A 19640-nucleotide genomic window follows, 5' to 3' on the forward strand; every position below is an offset into this window, starting at 1 on the left:
GTGATTTCAATTTCCGACATACTGTAATCTTGTTTAATGTGACACACAATACACTATGCACTTTTAATAATTTTCAAACGGTGTGTCAGTTTCAAGCGGAACTATGTGAATTAAATGTCCTTCAAAGCGAAACTAAAAGTATTGGATGTCCTTGAAGCGAAACTGAGAATATTTGGTGTCCTTGAAGCGAAACTAGTGTGTCATATAAGCGAAAGGTGTTTTACAAGCGGAACACCATGTAAATTCAAGCGAAAGACCCGGTTTCGCTTCAAACAATACTGTTTTTCAAGCGAAAGCTAAATGATGTCAGCAAATATCGAACGAATTTCAAGCGAAACCACCGGAAAAATCAAGTTTTAGATTGATTTTAATGATGAAACTTTCCAGGTTTTGTTAATACATGATTACACACAAGATGTGTGAATTTGATCCGATTTTATCCGTGAAAAATTTTAAATTTTGAGAAAGAATGGTGTAGAAACAGAAAAAGTGATGAAAACGAGCTGCTTTAGCGAAAACTCTTCTTCCCAGGCTCTGATACCAATTGTAGGATCGGATTGTGACCTAAACGAGTCGTTCGGAAGAGCTCAAATCTGTTTCAGAGGCGGAAAATAAGAAACAGACGTAAAAACAGCTTGATTCACACTTTAATCCTCTTGTATATTGATTTTACAATGTTTACAGTCAAAGGAAATACCGGCAGCACCTCGGTATCACTTGGCAAATTCTGTTACACATGAACTAGACACTAGCCTATATATAGTACTTATGTTTCGCTTGAACATACATGTCTTGTTCAAGCGAAACCTTCTCATTAACTACAAGCGAAACCTCTTAATTCCTTTCAAGCGAAACCTTAAACTTTTGTCTTCACATGCATTCCATATTGACTTCAATGTGCACATGCATTCTGTTTTGTCTTTTGTGAACATTCAGTTTCGTGTAGTATTTCATGTGATGATGCAATATGTGATGTCATCAATATGATGTCATCATCATATATGATGACATCATGCTTGATCCATTCGGCAACGAACCCGAGACTCGATATTAAGACGAAGACGACAGATGACTGCACCAACAAATGGGTACCGATTTTTAATCGTGACCTTGTTCAATTCACGGTAGTCAATGCACATACGTATTGATCCGTCCTTCTTTTTGACAAACAAAATCGGTGCTCCCCATGGTGATGAGCTTGGTTGTATGAATCCTTTCTCTAATAATTCGTCCAACTGTTTCTTCAGTTCCTGCATTTCGGCGGGTGCCATGCGGTAAGGTGCTTTGGCAATCGGTGCCGTTCCTGGTAGTAAGTGGATTATGAATTCAACTTCTCTGTCTGGCGGTAGTCCTGGTAATTCTTCTGGAAATACATATGAAAACTGGGACACTACTGGAATGTCTTTTAATTCTTTTCCTTTAGTGTTAGTGATTATAGAAATCAAATACACTATAGATCCTTTTCTTATATAACTTGCAGTTTTCATCACAAAGATGAATTTAGTGGATCTAAATGGTTTATCTTCTTTAATTGTGATCTTTTCACCCCTTGGTGAATTTACTTGGATTGACTTTTGATCACATAAAGTACTGGCTTTATTGGCTATTAACCAATCCATTCCTAATACAACATCAAATCCTACCAGATTCATTGGGTAAAGGTTTGCAATAAATTTTTGATTAAAAATTTCTATTCTTGCTCCCTGCAAGATTTCAGAAATTCTAACGGTTTCTCCATTTGCTGTCTCTACTAGACATTCTTGTGGTAGTTTAGTTAATGATTAATTTGGAAGTTTGCAAAACGAAGTATTGGAAGTTTGCAAAACGAAGTATTGATAAAACTTTGGTTTGCACCAGAGTCAAATAATACTTTAGCAAAAATATCATTAACTAAAAACGTACCAGCTATGACGTCCGGAATCATCTTGGCTTCATCTGCAGTCAGAACAAATGCTCTAGCATTTTTAGTGTTCTTTTTGTTTTCAGCTGGAGCCAATTTTGGACAGTTTGGCTTGATATGACCTTTTTCTCCACAGTTGAAGCACAATCCATAAGTTGGTTTCCTTCTACAGGTTTCTTCCTTGTGTCCTGGTACTTTGCAGAAATTGCAGTAAGTGGAGCATCTTCTAGAATGCTTCTTTCTGCAGGTTTTGCAGTACGGTGCAGAGGTAGAACCTACATTCCTACGGTTGGAATTCCCAAAACGGAATTCTTGACTAAGCCTTTGGGTTAGGTTTCTCCTCTGGTCTTCTTCTCTCGTACGAATTAATTCATCTGTCAAGGTATTGGCTAGTTCTACATCTTCTTATATGGTTTGAGGTCTAGCTGCCTTGACTACATGCCTAATCTCTCCAATTAATCCCCAGATGTAACGGGAGATTAATACCGGTTCAGGTGATGCAAGGGTTGGCACTATTCTAGCATATTCAAAGAATGTGGTAGTGTACCCCTTACTATCTACCCCGGTCATTCTAAGGTTCAGAAACTTATTTGCTATTTGTTCCTTTTCATTGGGAGGGCATAATTTTCTTTCTACCATATTTTTGAACTCCTCCCATTCCATGTTGTATATCCTATCACTTCCTCTTGACTGGAGGATAGTGTTCCACCATTCTAGGGCTGAATTCTTAAACAAATTGGAAGCAAACATTATCTTATCTTCTTCAGCACACTTGCTTATTTTTAGAACAGCCTCAGTCTTCTCTATCCAGCGTAGAGCTGCAATGGGTCCTTCATTGCCCAAGAATTCTATTGGTTTGCGGGACCAGAATTCTTTATAAGAACAACCATACGGCATGGTTCTTCTTCTTTTAGGAATGGGCACATGAAGTATGGGTCCATTGTTCACGCTGTGTTCTGGTTCAGTTGGTCACTTACTATTATGCTTACTTTTATTTTTGGTTTCCTTAACATTTTGGATAATAAATGGCATTGCGTCTATGATTCCTTGTGCCACTATATGTTGGATGGCACTATTATCCACGGGATTTCCATTGTTATTCGGGTTCTCATTATTCAAATTATCGTTATTCTAGTTGTTGTCGTTCTGGATATTATCATTCTGGTTTTCCTGATTCACTTCGTTGTCTATCTGAAATTTAAACATTTACCACATATTAATATCACCAATAATTTTGAATATAGCCAATCACATGTCACGCACTTTTGGTCAAAAGCGTCGAACATTGCGACTTTTACTCTATTCATATACTATGCGTCTATTACACACTAGTACTGAAATAAAAATTACAATACCGAGGGAAATAAAATTACACTAATAATAGTAGGCATCCGTACACACATATTTTATTTCATTTTTATTTTATTATTATTATTACTACTACCGTTTTCACCATCCCATTTATGGATATGGATTCATCCAGAAATCCATATTGCGTTCATCGTATTTCCATATGAGACGCTCTCCCACCTGTCGCATTCTTTCACTACTCTCTAAAATTTCCTCACCAAAAGTCCTAAGTTCTTGTACGTTTTCTGCACTCATTGGGGGTGCAGGTTCTAGGACTGGGTTCGGAATCTGGGGTGCGGGTTCCTGATATGGAGGTATAGGGGCCTGAAATGGGTAAGGATTCTTTAAGATCTCTCTAATATACACATCATTATCAAAATAAGGATCTAGAGTATCTAAACCTGGGTAGGCTCCTAGGTTTTGCATTGGCATGTCTTCTGGAATAGGATAGCATTGCACATAGTCCCTGTTGTCGTCCCACCATGGGTCGTAATTTGGGTCTAAGGGATTTGGTGCGGGTACCCTAGGTATTTCTTCTGGATTGAACTCATGCATTTCTACTTGGTTTTCAGGGTTTTCTATCTCCATCGGTTGATCAGGAATTAGTGGTTGTGGTTGGGGTGCTAACATTTGCTCCAGGTTTGGGTCAGCTGAAGTGGTTGCTAAGATATGGATATTAGCTATTCCCCTATTAAGCATATCCTGGGCATATGCATCAGTTTCTCTTTTAGCTGCGGCTAGTGCTCTCTACTCTTGTAACTTTTTCATACGCTTTCTACGCTTGTGTGCTCCCCTACTGAACCATCCCTCTTTTTCTGAGCAAATAGCTCTTCAGATTGAGCCTTAAATACGAATATTCCTTCTTCTGTATCAGCAGAGTACCCCGATAGGGCAGGCTGAGAAGAGGCACCTTCGCTCCTAGGCGAACCAGACAATTGATGATAGGCGTCAGATGGTCCTTGGTCGCTCATACTGTAAACTAACAAATAGTCAGATAACACATAACAAGAAAATACAATTACGCATGTATTCCCGTTATTTATTTCCTAACATTTTGAATTTTGGCGTCAGCAGAACACTTCTGTGGCTGAATAAGTGGCATAGCTCTGATACCAACTTCTGTCACAACCCCTGATCCCATCCTAGGAGCGGGAGCCGTGAGCCAGTTTCGGTGGTATCCTGTTATCTATCTAATTTGGCAGCGGAAATTTTCATCACGACCGTAGTTAGGAAATATTTTATCAGAGTAAAATACCACATTTCCATAACATTAAACACATGGGTAAGACCCAAGTTTTCAGTACACATGTATTCATAGGGATACACCCTATTTTATTTAATAAAAACATCTATTTTATTATTAGGTAACTTTATTGCCACTTTCCAAGCCTTCAGTGCTGTCCTGCTGGCTTCTATTTGGCTTTCACATTTTGTTACCTGAAATGCGTTTTAAAAACATTTTGTTAGTAGGAAATACTGGTGAGTGAATCCCAGTTCAATCAAGTTTTTAATTAAAACCATAGTACAGTATTGAGGGCGTATCCGCAATTACATTTGTTTCCAAGTCATATCAATTACCACCACACGGTACTATCCTTCCGACTTATGGTCATGTTACTCCTTACCAGGTTGTAACAAATTTTGTATACAAAACCCCAAATTTACCGACTGTAATTGTATCCATACAAATACTCAATAACTGCTTAATGTATAATTAATTAAGTGAGGTTTTGTAAAAACAATTTGCAAAAAGGATTACTCACATTGTTGTCTTAGATTATCCGTAAGGGTTTCCTTGTCACACCCCAACCGATGGCGGAATCATCGGGGCACGGCACTGAGCGAAACAGATTGTCCAGAAGTTTCCACAACAATTATTATTACAAATTCAGTTTAAGTGATACGTCCCATACCGTATCCCAAATAAATAAACAAGTTATCATAGAATACAACCAAACAAATAGTACTGTCTCGACAACTCAGATTCAATTTATTACAACCCAAATGTTTAAAAGTACTGCTTGAAGTCACTAGGACTTATCCGGACAAGATTTACAGAAAGCTAATGCCATAGACCAATGATTGGACAACTCCAACGGCTCCATGGCAGTTGTTTATTTGCTTCTAGAGACCCCTAGGTAGGCTACGACCTACAACTGCTAGATGGGCTCTAAAGCTTTATTATTGCCTCACTTTCCTAGCAAGTAAGCATCCTAATTACCTGTCACATACGTTAAAATAAAGTCAATACATGAAATGTAAAGGTGAGCACACATGTTTGATAATAGCATATAGAGTTCGAATAGTTTACGCATAACCAGGCACGTACACAAAGGAAAAACGATGCATGTTAATTATCGACATGGGACCATCGGTACCAACGACTGCGGGTTGACCGTCCGAGACGGTTCGCAATACATGATTACCACCGTAATCCATGCAAGTATTTGTCCTTAACAACCCTCGTGTGAACGGGTGCTGAGTCCAAACTATAGTACTATGTTGCTAAGGCAGGTAGATAGCACTCCACGTGTAAACATAATAAACAGCATTCATTTAGTCAAATAGCACATGCAAGTTGGTTAGCGTTCAAATAGATTGTGTTTGTCTGTGATTTAATAGGTAACGTATGTAACACCCAAAAGTGCTAAAGCAAAAAGGGATCGAGTATACTCACATTGATTGATTGTGGATTGAAGGGAGCACTGAGGGTATGATTAGCCTGAATAGTTTGATAGCATAACGATAAGTAATGTGGAAAAGTAAACAAGTGAAAGTGGACTGAATGGGCTGGTCGATCGAACGGCAGGTTCGATCGAACGGGCTGTCCGGTCGGCTGGACAGTCCTGTTCGATCGGCCGGTAGGCTCGATCGGCTGGAACATTCGAGTGGATTGTTTCTTCCTCTGGTGTGTTTGTGTTAGGGGATTTGAACTTTCGAAGTTTTTTTGTTGCAGTATTTGAGAACACTGAAGTGTTCCTACCTTTTCAAGTCGTTCGATCGAACGGTTCGTTCGATCGGCTAGCTCACTCGATCGGCTAGGAGCTTCAAGGTAAGTCCTCAGCTGAATGTCACTCCATCGAACGGTCTGTTCGATCGGTTGACCTTCTCTACTACGAACAAGTTGTGAAAATGGCTAAGTGTTGAAGCATAGTATCTCATGATCCGAACAGTAATGTTCACCCATTGAGTGACCCATTTGATTGAACATTACTTCGTCAATACTATTCTTCAAAGTTTGGGGAGTGTGGGTGTCACGACCCCCGAACCACCCTGGATGGAATCGGGTGCCGTGAGCAGTCCAGTGGTACCGGTGATTATTTTTGGAAAATATTGCAGCGGAAATTTCATCAGGACCGTGAGTTAGGAAAAATATCAGAGTTTAGAAACACCGGATTTTATTTAAATAGATGGAATAAATTCCATGTTTTACAAAGGTAGCTTTTAATAAAACAATATTTCTTAATTTGATTTAATTAATAAAATAAGCCACTTCTTGATGCCTTCGGTGCCGGATCCAATTCTTACTCCGATATACTGTAATTACCTGAAACGCGTTATAAAAAGGTTTTGTCAGCGGGAAATACTGAGTGAGTTCATTCAGGTTTTATGCAAAAACAGATTTGTTATAATTCACAGTATTAAGAGCGATTACAATGTTTCTATCAACCAATTATCAAGAATGGGTATTTGTCACTCGACCGGATCTGTGACTGTGGTTATATCACTATTGGGTCCCGTCGCCCCAGTAGTGACGGTTTACTCACACAGAGTAATAATCACTCACATAGAGTAATACTCACTCACATAGAGTGATAGAAATAGTAATGTGCACAATACCCCACATACCGACTGTAATTTGGTGATTACAAAGACTTGATCCCTGTAATTATAACCTTGAAAATAATTTGAGGTATTGTAATTACTTACTCACAAACTGTGAGAAAACAGTTAAAAAGAAGAATGACTCACTTTATAAGCATGCAGTATTTGAATTAACAAGCTTCATGATTCAGATCTTTCTGAGAATTAGCATCTACTTTGATTGTAAGTGTATGGGGTAAAGTTTAGTCTATTGGTAAGCCTTGATATATTGCAGATTTATACAGGCAGAGCTTAGCCTATTGATTTAGCTTTGTAACCTAGTGCCCACAACTAGGTAGGTAACTCAATACAGCAGTTACGTCAATTCACGAGATTAAACCCTCACAACGATTAATAAGTGCAATACTTAATAATTCAACGGATTCACAACGAATAACAGAGCATAGTCCGAATTCGAACATCACTCAAATATTCAAGTCGAAATCACGATGAATAATCAAAGTACAAGCTCAATTTGAGCAGCACTCGGACAATCGTTGGATAGTTATAATCGATCGGACGTTGAATCGTAATAGCGATCGAGTTATTATCCTGATTGCGGCAGTGTTTCGTGATCGGTGTGTGTTGTGTGGTAAACGAACGATATCTCTGTGTATATTTTGAGTTTTTACGTCGAATTAACGGCAAACTTCAAGTGCCACTGCCCCCTATTTATAGCTGAAAAATGTCCTCCCTCGCGTGTCACGACAGGGAAACCTGGTCCTGTCGCGTGGCGCGAGAGGTCACTTTTAATATGAGGTAGCCACGCGTCTCAGTAGCTTGGGTGAGTCGACGGTTCGTTAAAATTCAATTTCTATCGAAAACAGTTTGGATAATACTAACTAGGAAATACCCCCCCTGAGTTTTAGGGGCCCTGATCCTGATTCCGATTGTTCTGAAAATTTTAGGGGTCATGCAGTATCACTTAGGGGTCTTTAATTAGGGTTTCCTATTGGACAAAATATAATAAGAAATAATAGTTTTGATGAGAGTTGTTACATCCTCCCCACCTTAATAAAAATCTCGTCCTCGAGATTTGGACTATGATATCTTTTTGGGGTTACGTTACTTCTTTTAATATATCTTGGTTTCTGGGATGGAATCAAAAGATTAATATCATAATATAGTTGGAATTCAATGGTTTTAAAACTTTAGTTTCAGGAATTGATGTAGGATGAAATACTAAATTTAACAAGTTTGACCAAGTCTCATGAATCAAAAAGATATTCGATAGGCATTAATTTTGAAATGATATAACTTTTGTAGAGTTCAATGTTAGAAAAGAACTTACTTTGATCAATTGAGGGAGGTTCTTAATAAATCTCTATTTGTGAATAGAAGTATAAAAAATGATTTGTCAATGATCAATCTTGAAAATCAAGGTCGTTTACTTAAATGGTACTAGACAATAGGATTTATCGGAATCTGAGTACATAATTGTACCAAGAGTATGACAAATCAAACGAATGGCGTATGAATAGGGTTTAGCACAGGCTACAAATTTATTCGGACGCTACAAAGTGTTTGTAATGATTGAAAGAATAATGATGACCGAATAAATTCACCGTTTTCGAATTTGAGAGCTTCAAGGAAGCGAATCTGGATATTTCAAAAGATGAGACATTCTGATGAAATGATAAAGTTTCCAAGGTGATTATGTTTAAGGCAAAAGATATATGATCAATAGATGAATGTGAAGGACTTTTTGGACTTAGTAAAATTCTTTGTCACAAGAAAACTTACCTTGATTGGTACCTAAGGAAGACTTAAGATTGACCGGCTCAAAATGAAATGAAAACATGAAAATGTTTTGTCAAATATTGAATTATGATATGAGAAAATCAATGTGCTGAGATGGGTGATTTGTATGAAAAGACAATAAAGTTAGTGTATTTTTGTCTTAATACATAATTGTATTCAGATGATTTTATTTAATCAAAATGTTTGATTAAAGATAGGTGATATTCTGATTTATTAAATATCTTTTCCTTTTATGTTATGATAAATAAATATAGATAGGTTTAAAATATCAAAACCCGTGGTAATTTTGACAAAATAATGATATATGTTTTATAAATAGGTTTACCCAATATCCTAGAACTCACGGTTATCATTAAAAAAAAAAATCAAGTACATTTAATTATAAGATTTTATAATAGGGTATAAAAGTAAAATAATGAATGTTTTATTTTAATATCAAGCATACTTAAATATTGGCTTGCGTAAATAATATTTGATATTTTAATATATATATATATATATATATATATATATATATATATATATATATATTATAAAAGAATATTTCTATAAGTATTTAATAATTGTGAAATATTAATCAAGATGAACATTTATTTATAATATGTCTTGTTCATGAATACTTAGACAATTTATTTAGATAATTTTATTCGTCCTTTTTAATTGTTTTATGAAAATATGTCTTCTCTTTACAGTACAAAGTATATATATTTCTATATATAATATAAAAATATTTTTTTATATATAATTGAAATTTACTAAATAAGTATGATGACTTAATTTATATATAGTAAATAGTTATTATCATGGTTGGATATTGGTTAGTGCTGCCTTGTTTAAGCATAGGTGATCAGTCCATGCCTAACTAAGGCTAGGCTATCCAATACCCGTCTTTGACAATAACCCTAGTATTTTAAAATAATACTAACACTATCACTATTAATATTATTACTAATAATAAAATTAATATGAATTACCAATAATAAATAACTAAATAAAACTAAAATGAGAGTATACCTCAAACATAAGTTTATATGTAAAATATAAATTCTGCACCTCAATGGTTTTAACAAGAATTTTAAATATAGTAATACTATATTATAAATTAGGTAATTACTTATGTAAGTTTCCATATAAATAAAATAAAATTTATATTTTAAATTTATATAATGTTTTTCGATCAATGATGATAATAAATATCACAAAAGGCTCGATTGATGCTGTAAGAACTATTTAAGAGATACACGGAAATAGGACATGAAATGGGGTATCCTTATCTTAGCACATAATTGTGTTAAGATTGTTTGTATAGAATAAATCAACAAAGCGGATTCAAAATAAGTAAATAACTAAATAATTAATCCGAGATTAGCGCAAGCTTCAGATTTTGTGAAAACGTCACCACAAGGTGATCGTGATTTAAAGAAAATGATTCAATGAAGTTGAAGACCAATAAGCATGTTATAGTTCAAGAAAATTGAAGTGCTTGTTGGGATTATTTTGAATATGATGGTTGCAATTCATCATATGGGACTTTGAATGGAATATGTATTGCGAGCAAGTTAACTGATTTTGAATAAACCGAGTTTGAATAAGAAAGTTCGAACATGATCACAACAAAACCATGTATACTTTTCAAAAGAAAATCGAGTTTTTTCGAGAAACTCATTGCTTTAGAGAGTCATTACTTTGTAAAAACGCGGTTTATTATGCAAAGATCAAGTATAGTGAAATGATATTTGAACTTTTGATAAAACAACAAATTGGAATGTTGCCCTCCTATGGTTTTCATAACTCAAATGAACCATATGCGCAACAAACAGTGCATGTGTAACGTGTGGATTTACCAAGAAATGAAATGGATCAATATTTGCTGCTATGAAAGAAATCCTCATGGTATGATTACCATTAAAAGAAGTGGAAAACACGAAAGTCAACTCTTTATAGGCAGAAGTCAGAATTGCAACGAAAGAAATATAAGAACTTCTTATCTGGAATTTCGTGTGGTAACTATTGTTAAATGACATTACCAGAGAATGTCGAATATGGTATATTTGTCATAAAGGAAATAAGGGAATTTGCAAAAGTATATGACTTCTTTTGCAGTATCAATAATTATGACTCTGATTAGTCTTTGCATTTGATGGTTGTGAAATCTTGTCCCAACGTACCTTAGTGATATTCAGATCGTTTGTAGGATCATGTGGCAGAGTGCTTCTTTCTGATTAGTAGTTCTTCTACTGACGGAATTAGTATTGGGGTCATCGTGCCTAATTTATATTTTTCAAAGGTCTTGCCTTTGAAGTCGTGTGTGATAAACTTCGACCTTTGTGGACGTATAATTTTAAGTTTCATGTGTTTTTCTTGTGCACCAAAATTTTACATGCTTCTTATTTGAGTTCATAATTATGGCGTTAATAATTTATGGTAACGCATTGGTAATTCTTATATTTTTGATGTTGTCTAATGGGTTTTCCATTTATCATTATTGTCGCTCGAGTTACGAGGTAGATGATCAAACGAAATAATTGTTTGATATCGGAAAAGAGATTCCTGATAAAAATCTAGACACATATGCATGTGTTTTATTCTGAATTGTCAATCCTTATAGGTTTTTTTTTTTTGGATTTCCTTATAGATATACATATCTATATAATCACATATTTCACATGCTGAAATAAACATACCATTTATCAGGTCAATGTATTTAACAGATTCATATTTCCAAGAACCACTCAGGTAATTGGTCATGATACTATTTAGGGAAATCTTGTCACTGATTTGACATATCATTTACCCCGTCTTATCCGGTTCACGCCGGAGCGGTAATCTCAATATGTCCGGACAAGCTGGAGAGTCTGCTACTCTATACCCAGTTTTGCCGGAGAAAATTTTCTATTTCCCATAAATAGTATCTTTTCAAAAAGTGCCTCTTTTATTAGGGCTTTTATCCAGAATCAAGGAAATTTGTATTCCCATAACATATCTTATTCTAGACCAAATAATATCAATAAGCAAGAATAAATAGCAATTAAGTGCTATTGCCTGCTAACCATCATACCAGTATCCATTACATTATACTTATATAAGTAATTTACCTTAAAGTTTATTTTAAGGCAAAATTCAAGTCTAAATATCATCCGGAGTGCTATCAGATAATATTAAGTTTCTAATTCTCCGTTTTACTTAGGTATTATTATAACACCTAATTGCGTAAACAAGTAGCTTAGCTTATACTAAGGCATCTTTTCTTATGTTCAAGTCTAAATGCTATCAGCTGTGCTACCATTTAATAGCAGTCTCCTAACTCTTTTATTTAAGCTTAAGTATTATTATCACAACACTTATAGGCTTAAAACAGTGGCTCTGATACCACCTTCTGTCACGACCCCCGACCCACCCTGGATGGAATCGGGTGCCGTGAGCAGTCCAGTGGTACCGGTGATTATTTTTGGAAAATATTGCAGCGGAAATTTCATCAGGACCGTGAGTTAGGAAAAATATCAGAGTTTAGAAACACCGGATTTTATTTAAATAGATGGAATAAATTCCATGTTTTACAAAGGTAGCTTTTAATAAAACAATATTTCTTAATTTGATTTAAATAATAAAATAAGCCACTTCTTGATGCCTTCGGTGCCGGATCCAATTCTTACTCCGATATACTGTAATTACCTGAAACGCGTTATAAAAAGGTTTTGTCAGCGGGAAATACTGAGTGAGTTCATTCAGGTTTTATGCAAAAACAGATTTGTTATAATTCACAGTATTAAGAGCGATTACAATGTTTCTATCAACCAATTATCAAGAATGGGTATTTGTCACTCGACCGGATCTGTGACTGTGGTTATATCACTATTGGGTCCCGTCGCCCCAGTAGTGACGGTTTACTCTCACAGAGTAATAATCACTCACATAGAGTAATACTCACTCACATAGAGTGATAGAAATAGTAATGTGCACAATACCCCACATACCGACTGTAATTTGGTGATTACAAAGACTTAATACCTGTAATTATAACCTTGAAAATAATTTGAGGTATTGTAATTACTTACTCACAAACTGTGAGAAAACAGTTAAAAAGAAGAATGACTCACTTTATAAGCATGCAGTATTTGAATTAACAAGCTTCATGATTCAGATCTTTCTGAGAATTAGCATCTACTTTGATTGTAAGTGTATGGGGTAAAGTTTAGTCTATTGGTAAGCCTTGATATATTGCAGATTTATACAGGCAGAGCTTAGCCTATTGATTTAGCTTTGTAACCTAGTGCCCACAACTAGGTAGGTAACTCAATACAGCAGTTACGTCAATTCACGAGATTAAACCCTCACAACGATTAATAAGTGCAATACTTAATAATTCAACGGATTCACAACGAATAACAGAGCATAGTCCGAATTCGAACAGCACTCAAATATTCAAGTCGAAATCACGATGAATAATCAAAGTACAAGCTCAATTTGAGCAGCACTCGGACAATCGTTGGATAGTTATAATCGATCAGACGTTGAATCGTAATAGCGATCGAGTTATTATCCTGATTGCGGCAGTGTTTCGTGATCGGTGTGTGTTGTGTGGTAAACGAACGATATCTCTGTGTATATTTTGAGTTTTTACGTCGAATTAACGGCAAACTTCAAGTGCCACTGCCCCCTATTTATAGCTGAAAAATGTCCTCCCTCGCGTGTCACGACAGGGAAACCTGGTCCTGTCGCGTGGCGCGAGAGGTCACTTTTAATATGAGGTAGCCACGCGTCTCAGTAGCTTGGGTGAGTCGACGGTTCGTTAAAATTCAATTTCTATCGAAAACAGTTTGGATAATACTAACTAGGAAATACCCCCCTGAGTTTTAGGGGCCCTGATCCTGATTCCGATTGTTCTGAAAATTTTAGGGGTCATGCAGTATCACTTAGGGGTCTTTAATTAGGGTTTCCTATTGGACAAAATATAATAAGAAATAATAGTTTTGATGAGAGTTGTTACAGTGGGGCCATGTGCTAGCCGATCGGCTGGCCCGGTCGATCGGCTGGCATATCCGATCGGCTGGGTGTTTGACAGCCTAGCCGTTCGGCCAGCATTTCTGACCTGGTCGGCCTTTCGTCTAACACTTGGTTGTTTGTTTATCTGTTATTCTCTCAAGGTATCTTGACAAGGTGTTGAACTATGATAACCTCCGTTCCTACCTGTTCCCTCGGCTCGAACAGGAATCACCCAAGTCCGGCCGATTGAACGGTTTGGAATGCCGGTTTAGAGTTTAACCGTTATCGGTGAACCTTGTTTATAGATCCGAATCTTGAACCTCTTAACTATTTGAATGATTAGTTAGCCGGTTCAAGCTCCGTTTCTATCGGTTTGAAAGCATTAAGTGTAAAAGAGTCGAAAGAAAGTTGGAAATCCTTCGTTCAATCCTTTACATCATGAAAATGTTTAGATCCAGGATGGATCTTAGCTTGTTCATGTGGAAATCGGTTAGATTTAAGCTAATCATTGTGGAATGAGGCCAAAACATGATGTTCTTCAAGAACACCATGATGACATCACCCAAGAACACTTAGATCTTGGTGATTTCACGGTTAGAATCAAAGTTTTGAAAGATAGAAAGGTGTAGAATCAAGTATTGAACAAGAACGTACAAGAATTAGAGTGAAAACTTACCCGAATTGAGAGAAATCTGAGAAAAAGTGTAGAATAGGAGCTGGCCGGTCAGAACTTTCCAAAAGTGGAAAATGAAGACAAGGACAGCCCTATTTATAGGCTTCCAAAAGAGGAAAGTGACAGCCAATCGGCCGGGAATTCCGATCGAGTGGCTGTTTGATCGGCTGGCAAGGTGCTAGCCGATCGGCTGGCCTGTTCGATCAGGATGCTTCCTGTTCGATCCGCCACGTACTTCGAGTGTTTTGCGACGATTTTTGACGTTTCGATTTCGATGGACGATGATACGAATACGATAGAGTTCCTAGTCAAATTACTTTCAGTCTCAACTACTATATCTACATACAAGCATCTATATTTCACATTTCGATGTCGGTTTCGATTGAGTTTGATTACTTTTCGAGTTTCGATTCGATTTTCGATTGATTTGCTTGAATACCATACCAAACATAAAGTAAGCATGCACAAGTAACACATAAGGCACACACAAATGTATAACAATACCAAATTCGCATAATTCGAGTCTCGAGTTCGATGATTGTTAGATTAGTTTGATTACTGATTAGTTATCTTTATCGCATTGTTACTTCCTATCATTCACAGTCGATCATCGGTTCGAAATTCGATTAATGTTCGATTCATTTTGCTTATACAACACTTACTCCACATAATACGAAAATTTAAAATAGATTAATTCCAATAACAGTCAACATTTGACTTTGACTTTGACATTTGTTAAACACGGGGTCTTACAGCCTCCCCTTGTTTAGGGAATTTCGTCCCGAAATTAGGCTCGAAGCTGTATATCACCATACGTTGTTTACCAATTTGACGCTTCAGATCTATTTGAACAACTGCGGGTACTTGGCCTTCATGTCGCTTTCGAGTTCCCAAGTGAACTCCGCGCCTCGTTTGCCTTCCCATCGAACCTTCACGATCGGGATGCGAGAGCGCCTGAGTTGCTTGGTTTGGCGATCCATGATTTCGACAGGCTTTTCCACGAAGTGTAGCGTTTCATTGACCTGAAGATCGTCGAGCGGTATGATTAGATCATGATCAGCTAGGCATTTTCGGAGGTTAGAGACATGGAAAGTCGGGTGGACGTTACTGAGTTCCTCCGGTAATTCGAGTCTGTAGGCGACTTTTCCGATTCTTTCCAGAATCCTAAAAGGTCCAACATATCGAGGCGCTAGTTTCCCTTTCTTGCCGAATCGGACTACACCCTTCCAAGGTGATACCTTTAGGAGTGCGTAGTCACCAACTTCAAATTCAAGGGGCTTGCGTCTTTTATCGGCGTAACTTTTCTGTCTGTTTCAAGCTTTTACCAGGTTTTCTCTTATCTGGTGGATTTTGTCAGTCGTTTCTTGTAGAATCTCGGGACCGGTTAGTTGCGAGTGACCGATCTCGTGCCACACAATAGGCGATCGACATCTTCTACCATACAAGGCCTCGAAAGGTGCCAATTGGATACTGGCATGATAGCTGTTATTTTACGAAAATTCCACCAGTGGCAGGTGTTTGCTCCAACTACCACCAAAATCTATAACACACGCGCGGAGCATGTCTTCAAGAGTACGGATCGTTCTTTCAGTCTGTCCGTCGGTTTGAGGGTGGAATGCAGTACTCAGATTAAGCGTCGTACCAAGGGCCGCTTGAAACGTTTCCCACAATCGCGAAGTGAACCGAGCGTCACGATCTGAAATAATGTCACGAGGCGTACCATGATTACGAATGATCTCGTCGGTGTAGATTCGGGCTAGTCGCTCCACCTTGTAGTCTTCTCGTATTGGCAAAAGGTGGGCTGATTTCGTTAGACGATCAACTATGACCCAAATACTGTCGTGACCTGATGGCGTGGGCGGGAGCTTTGTTATGAAATCCATAGCTATACTCTCCCACTTCCATATAGGTATCGGCGGTTGTTCGAGTAAGCCAGAAGGTCTTTGATGTTTAGCCTTGACTCTTGCACAAGTTAAACAGCTTCCAATGTACAGGGCGATATCCCGTTTCATACTCGGCCACCAGTACTTATAGCGAAGGTCCTGGTACATTTTGTCTGCACCGGGATGAATAGAATATCGGGACTTGTGGGCTTCGATCATAATAATCTTTCGCAAGTCGGACCGCTTAGGCATCCAAATCCGGTCCAGATAATAGAATATCCCATCTGGTTTGCTTACTAATTGAGCTCCATCGTGATAGATTCTCTCTCTCTTCAATGTACGCTCGTTAAAGCAAGCATGTTGGGCTTCCCGGATGAGGGTTTCGAGGTTATGCTGGGCTTGAATGTTTCGGGTACTGAGCACGTAACTCTTCCTGCTGAGCGCGTCAGCAACCACATTTCCCTTGCCTGGGTGATAACGAATCTCACAGTCGTAATCATTGAGAAGTTCTACCCATCGGCGTTGACGCATGTTAAGCTCTCTCTGATTAAAGATGTGCTGTAAACTCCTGTGATCAGTGTAGATCGTGCACTTAGTGCCATACAGGTAGTGTCGCCAAATCTTCAATGCAAAGACAACCGCGCCTAGCTCGAGGTCATGGGTTGTATAGTTCTTCTCGTGGATCTTGAGCTGACGAGATGCGTAGGCTATAACCTTGTCTCGCTGCATGAGAACACAACTGAGACCAAGGTTAGAAGCATCACAGTAGACAATGAAGTTGTCGCTTCCGTCGGGCAGAGTAAGAATCGGCGCGTTGCACAGCATATGTTTAAGGGTTTGAAAGGCAGTCTCTTGTGCGCTTCCCCACACAACAGGCTTGTCCTTATGGGTAAGAGTGGTAAGCGGTACAACGATCTTGGAGAAACCTTCGATGAATCGTCGGTAATAGCCCGCTAGTCCGAGAAAAGAACGAACTTCTGACAGGTTCTTAGGCGTAATCCAACTTTTGACAGCTTCAATCTTCGCAGGATCGACATGGATACCTTGACTATTCACTATGTGACCCAGAAATTGAACCTCATCCAACCAGAATTCACACTTGGAGAACTTGGCATAAAGTTGGTTTCCCTGAAGTAACTCGAGAACCAACGTAGATGTTGCGCGTGTTCGGCTTTCGATTTGGAATAAATCAAGACATCGTCGATGAACACGATGACGAAACGGTCAAGATAAGGCTTACACACGCGATTCATTAGGTCCATGAAAACCGCGGGTGCGTTGGTTAGACCAAAGGGCATGACAACAAATTCGTAATGGCCATAACGGGTTCGAAAAGCAGTTTTCGGAATGTCTTCCTCCTGAATCCGTAGCTGATGATACCCGGAACGTAGATCGATCTTAGAGAAGCATGCTGCGCCTTGTAGCTGGTCAAACAAATTGTCAATTCGGGGAAAGGGGTATCGGTTCTTAATGGTTAGCTTATTCAATTCCCGATAGTCGATGCACATCCGGAACGACCCGTCCTTCTTTTTGACGAAGAGGACTGGCGCGCCCCAAGGAGAGGTGCTTGGGCGAATAAAGCCTTTTTCGAGTAATTCCTGAAGTTGGTTCGAGAGTTCCCGCATTTCGGATGGAGCGAGTCGATAAGGGGCTTTGGCAACGGGGTTAGCTCCAGGAATGAGGTCGATACGAAAGTCGATATCACGACTTGGTGGTAGTTCGGGAAGATCATCAGGGAACACCTGAGGAAATTCACGAACCACTGGAACATCTTTGACCTCAACTTTCTTTTTCTTTTCCTCCTCCGCTACTACGATGTTGGCCAAGAAGGCTCGGTATTCCTTGCGGAGGTACTTGCTGGCTTGAATACATGACATAAGCTTGAGACCTTTCGACGTTGTTTCACCGTAAACACATAGAAAATCACCGTTCACGAGCGAGAATCGAATCATCTTTTCAAAGCACACGACTTCAGCATGGTTTTCACGAAGAAAGTCCATGCCTATTATGACATCAAAACTTCCAAGTTGCTTTGGAATAAGGTCGATCGGGAAGATGTGATTGTTGAGTTCGAGAGTACAATCACGGAGTACTGAGTTAACGGCAATTGTTCTTCCTGTAGCAACTTCGACTTCGAATGACGTGGTTAGGTGAGAGCGCTTACGACTAAGGAGCTTTTCGAATTCAAATGACACAAAGCAGTTATCAGCTCCAGTATCAAACAAACATGATGCATAAATACCATTCACAAGGAACGTACCATTAACCACGTTGTTATCTGCCTGAGCCTGACGGGCGTTGAGGTTGAAAGTTCGGGCATGGGCTGTTGGCTGCTGTTGCTGAGGCTGCTGTTGTTGCTGTTGCTGCTGGGGCTCTTGCTTGACTACCCTGTTCGGGCATCGATTGGCAAAGTGGTTAGGGTCACCACATGCAAAGCAGACTCTAGCATTGACTGCTGGTGCTGGAGCTGCTGGTTGGCCTTGAGGAGCAGGGAGTAGAGCTTGATTGGCAGTAGCTTGTGTTGGGGCTTGGCGAGGACCATAACGGCAGTTCGCAGTGAAATGACCGTAGAGGTTGCAGTGAGTGCAAAAACGACAAGCTAAACCCACTGGATGATGGTATGAACATGTCGGGCAGAGTGGGTGAGGGCTTGTGTATGCACGCTTCGCTGGCGGTGCATTGACCACTGGAGTTGAACGCTGGTGGTGCTGCTGTTGAGCCGGTACTGTTTGTAGAGGAGTAGCAGTGGTTGCGGCAGCACAACTCTTGTTGCTGGAGCTGTTGTTGTTTTGCTTCTTCTTTCTTCTTGATGACTTGGAGGATTGAGCAGGTGTGTCGGTGGGTGTTGCAGTAGCTTGATGCAGAGACTTGGTTGGCTTATCCCAGAAACCAGACTTAATTCGCTTATCGTTGATCTCAGCGGCGAGTAAGTAGGTTTCCTCGATCGTTGCCGGCTTGGCTGCGTGAACGAAATCGGCTACACAGTCGGGTAGGGCTCGGATGTACTTCTTGATGGCTTGATCTGGGGTCTTGACTTGATCAGGACAAATAATGCTAAGCTGCTTGAAGCGAGCAGTGAGAGCAGCGTTGTCTCCATCCTTCTGCTTGATTCCCCAGAACTCGTCCTCCATCTTTTGGCGTTCATGAGGAGGGCAGAATTCTTCGATCATAATCGCTTTCAACTCCTTCCATGATAGCCCGTAAGCTGCATCATTCCCACGCTTGT

Source organism: Helianthus annuus, chromosome 8, assembly GCF_002127325.2.
Source record: "Helianthus annuus cultivar XRQ/B chromosome 8, HanXRQr2.0-SUNRISE, whole genome shotgun sequence".
Taxonomy (NCBI): Eukaryota; Viridiplantae; Streptophyta; class Magnoliopsida; order Asterales; family Asteraceae; genus Helianthus; species Helianthus annuus.